Raw genomic sequence first — 5,164 nt, 5'->3', positions numbered from 1 at the left:
TCATGTCTCAGGATGAGCTGGACATTTTGTCCACAGAAAATTGCTGCAGGACGCTGGCTTCACAGTAAACAGTTAAGAATCTTTGGCTCATTACCTACCTCTTGTCACCCCAGGGTCTGCCTTCTACTAAAATCAAATGAATCATCCTGTTGCAGGAAGGGAGACCCTTTCCAGGGAACAGGAGCAGGCTCTTGTCTAACACTCAAAAATGAGTTGTCCAAGGAGACGAATGTGCTGACAAAGCGAGAGACTTTACTGGGAAGAGGCACCCAGGTGGAGAGCAGCAGGGCAAGGGGACCCAAGAGAACAGCTTTTTCAAGTGGCTCACAGTCTTGAGGGGTTTGTGGTAATGGGGTTAGTTTCTGGGTTGTCTCTGGCCAATCATTCTGACTCAGGGTCCTTCCTGGTGGTTCACGTGTTGCACATCCAAGATGGATTCCAGCAAGGAGGATTCTGGGAGGTTTGTAGACACATGGTGTCCCCCTTTGACCTTTCCCGAATTCTTCTGGTTGGTTTTGGCTTGTTAGTTCTGTGTTCCTTACCAAGACTTCCTGTTATAAAATTATGCATGCAAATGGTTACTATCGTGCCTGGCCAGGGTGGGCGGTTTCAATCAGTGTTTTCCCTAACAATCCAAGCCATTATGGGAAGTACAGACTGACCAGTTTTTTCCTCTCCTCCCTCTTCCTTAAACCCCCTTCCCCTCCCAAAGAAGCTATTGTTCCCTCCAGAGATTATCCTGTTTTCACAAACGGTCAACTAGTTCCCTTACCACCAGAGGGTAGACACTTCCCATTCTCCATCAGCCCCTTGGTGGTGCCAAACCACCCTAGCAGCCGGGACACATTCTATCTGTCAAATTCCATTCTTCTTGCCAGGAGTTAAACTTTGTTGATGTTGCATGGCAGAGGCAGGAGCAAAGGAAGGAAAGCTCTAAAAAACTGGTTGGGGCTATTTGGAAAAAGTTCATTTTCTTCTTTGTCTTGGTCTGTACTCCAGAGACAAAGAGGGGCTGGCTGAGGGGAGACGGGAAGGGTGACTCCAGCTAAGGATCCAACCCTGACCTGCATTCCTCCTTGCTTCAACTCATGAAATCTTTGGAAGAACTAAAGGAAGGGAGGAAATTGAAGAGACATCAGTTGTGCAGCCTTAGCTCAGCCTGATGGGGAGTGAAGTGAGGTAGGGGATGAGGGGTAGAAGATGGGTATGGGGCAGAAAGAGCATCTTGGTTTTCCTAAGAAGACTCAGAAATATTCTCAAGCTTATAGCAGGCAATCCAGGAGACTGTCCTTCCCCCATTGCCATCACTAATATTAAAAGGAAAAAAAAGAGAGAATGATTAAACAGCTGTGTGACCTCAGCCAAGTCACTAGAGTTCTCTGAGTTTCACTCTTATCAGTTGTAAAGTGAGACTTGATACTCACCCACCTTTGTTTTAACATTCGTTGAGTTTGGGGGTGCTCATTTGAAAGTAGCTCCGATGATATGGTGCCTGACTTTTATTTGATAGAAGCAAATAATTCGTTATTACAGTAGGAAAAAGATAAATATGTTCATATCTTTTGGGGGGAATTTTTTTACACTGAGGTATGGTTGATTTACAGCATTTCAGGTATACAGCAAAGTGATTCTGTTATAAATATATTTATGTGTGTCATTTTTTTCAGAGTATCTCCCAGTATTCTTGCCTGGAGACTCTCATAGACAGAGGAGCCCGACAGGCTACAGTCCATGGGGTTGCAAGAGTTGGAAACGACTTAGCGACTAAACCTCCACCTCCATAGGTTATTAAAAGGTATTGAATATGGTTCCCAGTAGGTCCATGTTGTTTATTTTATGTACAATAGTATTTGCATATCTTTTTAATTAAAATATTTTCAAAAGTAATGTATCCACATAGTTAACAAAAACTTCAGAGTTTGAAAGATTGTTCAATGAAGTCAGTTCTTCCTTCCATCTCTGGGCTTCTTCCAAACTTGGGTGCTGCCAGGACTCAACCAAGACCTGAGGTACACGGGGAGTCAGAGAAGCAGTCCACAATTCTCAAGTGGAGGTTAGCTCCCAACAGACACCCTGGCATCCAGCTGTGATCCAGACTGGGGGAGGGGGTCGTTCCTTCCACCCTATTCTCTTCCCCCTACTGTTTTCCTCTTCCAGCTCTGCCCTATAGTCCTTTAATCAACTCTTTCTTTAATTTTCAGAATTTTCATCCCAACCAAAACACCCACGTTGTACAGTCAGTTATTAGTCCTTCCCTCTTCCGGAGCCCAGCTAGAGGACATAATTAGGAAATTAGTAGTCTTGGACCCTGTTAACCCACACCTTACCCCCTCTGAGAGTTCCCAAATGAGAACCATGATGCAGAGAAAAAGGAAGAGGTGAGGCTCAGAATTGTCATGAAAACAAACAATGAGGTTTCTCCCCCTCCCCTCAGGCCTGGAGAGGGCCAAGGAACTATTCTGAGCTATGAAAACACAGCAGGGTTCTGCTAGGAAATAAACAGCTGTCTGTCCCGCCAACGCCTGTCTCCCTAAACACGAGTCCTGACAGCGCCTGATCTCCAGCCAGAGAGTGGGAGAGAGAGGGAGAAGGGCAAGAAGAGCCTATTGTGCCTCCCTCCTTTAGGATGGAAGGAAAGATGTGTTTTATTTTGAATATTTTAGTTTTTCTGCACCATAGTACGTTTGAACTGGAAGGAGGGAGGTGCTAGTGTCGTGTAAGTTCAGGGGATCTCTCCAACCTTGAATTCCAGAGATCAGGATGTGAGTTGCTCCCTCCTCAGCTTTGTGCAACTTCAGCCTCCTCTGCTCTGCTGGGAAGTCACCATGACCTTCCCACTGTCAGATCTGCTGGTTGACCTTTTCTCATCCTTCCTCTTTGTTAGTCTTTTGGCCACAACTGATGCTTTTGACAGATAACTGCCTTGAAACACACACACTCACTGTTTTCAGTGTTGCCCCAGCAAGCTCTGTTTTCCTTTCTCCTCTTTCTCCTCCCATCATCAGTCTAATGTTAGGCCACCCTCTTGGACCCCAACTGGCCGCCTCATGCTATGCATGCTAAGTCACTTGTGTCCGACTCTTTGTGACCCCGTGGACTGTAGCCCACCAGGCTTCCTGTCCGTGGGATTCTCAGGCAAGAATACTGGAGTGAGTTGCCATTTCCTCCTCCAGGGGATCTTCCCAACCCAGGGATCGAACCTGAGTCTCCTGTGCCTCTGCATTGCAGGTGGATTCTTTACCACTGAGCCACTGAGGAAGCCTCACACACCCCCCAGATCTGAGTTCCTTCCAGACCTGTTCTTCCTCCAGACTTCTCTGCTTTGTAGCTGCATCTCTTCCTCCTCTGTCATCCTACAGGCACTGAGCCTGACCACCTTTGAATCATCCTTGACACCTCATTAGGTCTTGTCTGATTTTCTTTTCAGGCGGCCACTCATCAATCCCCCTGCCTAGACCTGCTGGTTCCTTCATTACCTAATGCCTACGCCCTAATGCCTATGGCCTATGTCCCTTCTCACTCCCCAACCTGAGCCATCCTATAGACCAAAGGCAAAGGATCCTTCTTACAGTGCAGTTCTTTCCACTTATCACCTGGAAAATATCCCGTCGCTCCCCATTACCTTCAGAATGAAGTTCAAACTCAAGCTCACCCAGAGTCTGAACTCAAGTTATCTTCCCAGCCTTATGTCTTGCAGCTCTCTTTCTGGGACCCCCTCATTCCCACTATACTAATTTCCCAAATATGCCTTGATTCACCTAACTTTCCTTCATCTTGAATAGAAATCCTCCCATCTCCACATATCCAGATTCTGAACATACTTCAAGGCCAAGCAATAAAGCCTTCCCAACCCACCGATACCCACCCCTCATCAGCTATAAACGATCAGTCAGACCTGAACTCCCCTAGTCCTGAATGATTCCTGCCTTAGGTCACTTAGCATATTCAAACCTTGCATTGCACCTGTTTTGCATATACCTTAACCCTTTTCCTGTTATCCTGAGCCCTGAGGCCAAGAAAGCATCCCTTCTAGTCACCAGAACTGATTCTGCTTGCATATCTAGGGTCAGCATGGTTACTTCATAAGACAGTTGCAGTCCTTCCTCCACTGCTGACGTACATCCTTTGCATTGTGACTTTGCCTCTTTTCCTGTCAAGATGTGAAGTTGATGTCTCCATCCTTTGAATTTAGGGTTGATCTTATGCAAGGGCATAGGTTCGATCCCTGGTCATGGAACTAAGATCCCACAAGTCAGACAGTGCAGTCAAAAAAAATTAAATTTAAAAAATATATATCAAACACTGAAAGATGATGCTGTGAAAGTGCTGCACTCAATATGCCAGCAAATTTGGAAAACTCAGCAGTGGCCATAGGACTGGAAAAGCTCCGTTTTTATTCCAATTCCAAAGAAACGCAATGCCAAAGAATGCTCAAACTACTGCACAATTGCACTCATCTCACATGCTAGTAAAGTAAAGTAATGCTTAAAATTCTCCAAGCCAGGCTTCAGCAATATGTGAACCGTGAACTCCCTGATGTTCAAGCTGGTTTTAGAAAAGGCAGAGGAACCAGAGATCAAATTGCCAACATCCGCTGGATCATGGAAAAAGCAAGAGAGTTCCAGAAAAACATCTATTTCTGCTTTATTGAGTATGCCAAAGCCTTTGACTGTGTGGATCACAATAAACTGTGGAAAATTCTGAAAGAGATGGGAATACCAGACCACCTGACCTGCCTCTTGAGAAATCTGTATGCAGGTCAGGAAGCAACAGATATAACTGGACATGGAACAATGGACTGGTTCCAAATAGGAAAAGCAGTACCTCAAGGCTGTATATTGTCACCCTGCTTATTTAACGTATATGCAGAGTACATCATGAGAAATGCTGGACTGGAAGAAACACAAGCTGGAATCAAGATTGCTGGGAGAAATATCAATAACCTCAGATATGCAGATGACACCACCCTTATGGCAGAAAGTGAAGAGGAACTAAAAAGCCTCTTGATGAAAGTGAAAGAGGAGAGCGAAAAAGTTGGCTTAAAGCTCAACATTCAGAAAACGAAGATCATGGCATCCGGTCCCATCACTTCATGGGAAATAGATGGGGAAATAGTGGAAACAGTGTCAGACTTTATTTTTTGGGGCACCAAAATCACTGCAGA

At 45.3% G+C, this 5,164-nt stretch overlaps 1 long non-coding RNA gene across 1 annotated transcript; it reads right to left on the bottom strand.

Annotated features, from left to right (window-relative positions):
• Positions 1-232: 232 nt before the first annotated feature.
• Positions 233-4,578, bottom strand: LOC138414352 (uncharacterized). Its single transcript, XR_011246798.1, has 2 exons — positions 1,429-4,578; positions 233-551 (listed from the first exon to the last, which is right to left on the bottom strand). It is a non-coding gene; the product is annotated as an uncharacterized lncRNA (long non-coding RNA).
• Positions 4,579-5,164: the final 586 nt, after the last annotated feature.

Source organism: Ovis canadensis, chromosome 11 (assembly GCF_042477335.2).
Source record: "Ovis canadensis isolate MfBH-ARS-UI-01 breed Bighorn chromosome 11, ARS-UI_OviCan_v2, whole genome shotgun sequence".
Classification (NCBI taxonomy): domain Eukaryota; kingdom Metazoa; phylum Chordata; class Mammalia; order Artiodactyla; family Bovidae; genus Ovis; species Ovis canadensis.
Note: the sequence above shows the minus strand (reverse complement) of the source record. Positions and strands in the feature narration are given on the sequence as shown.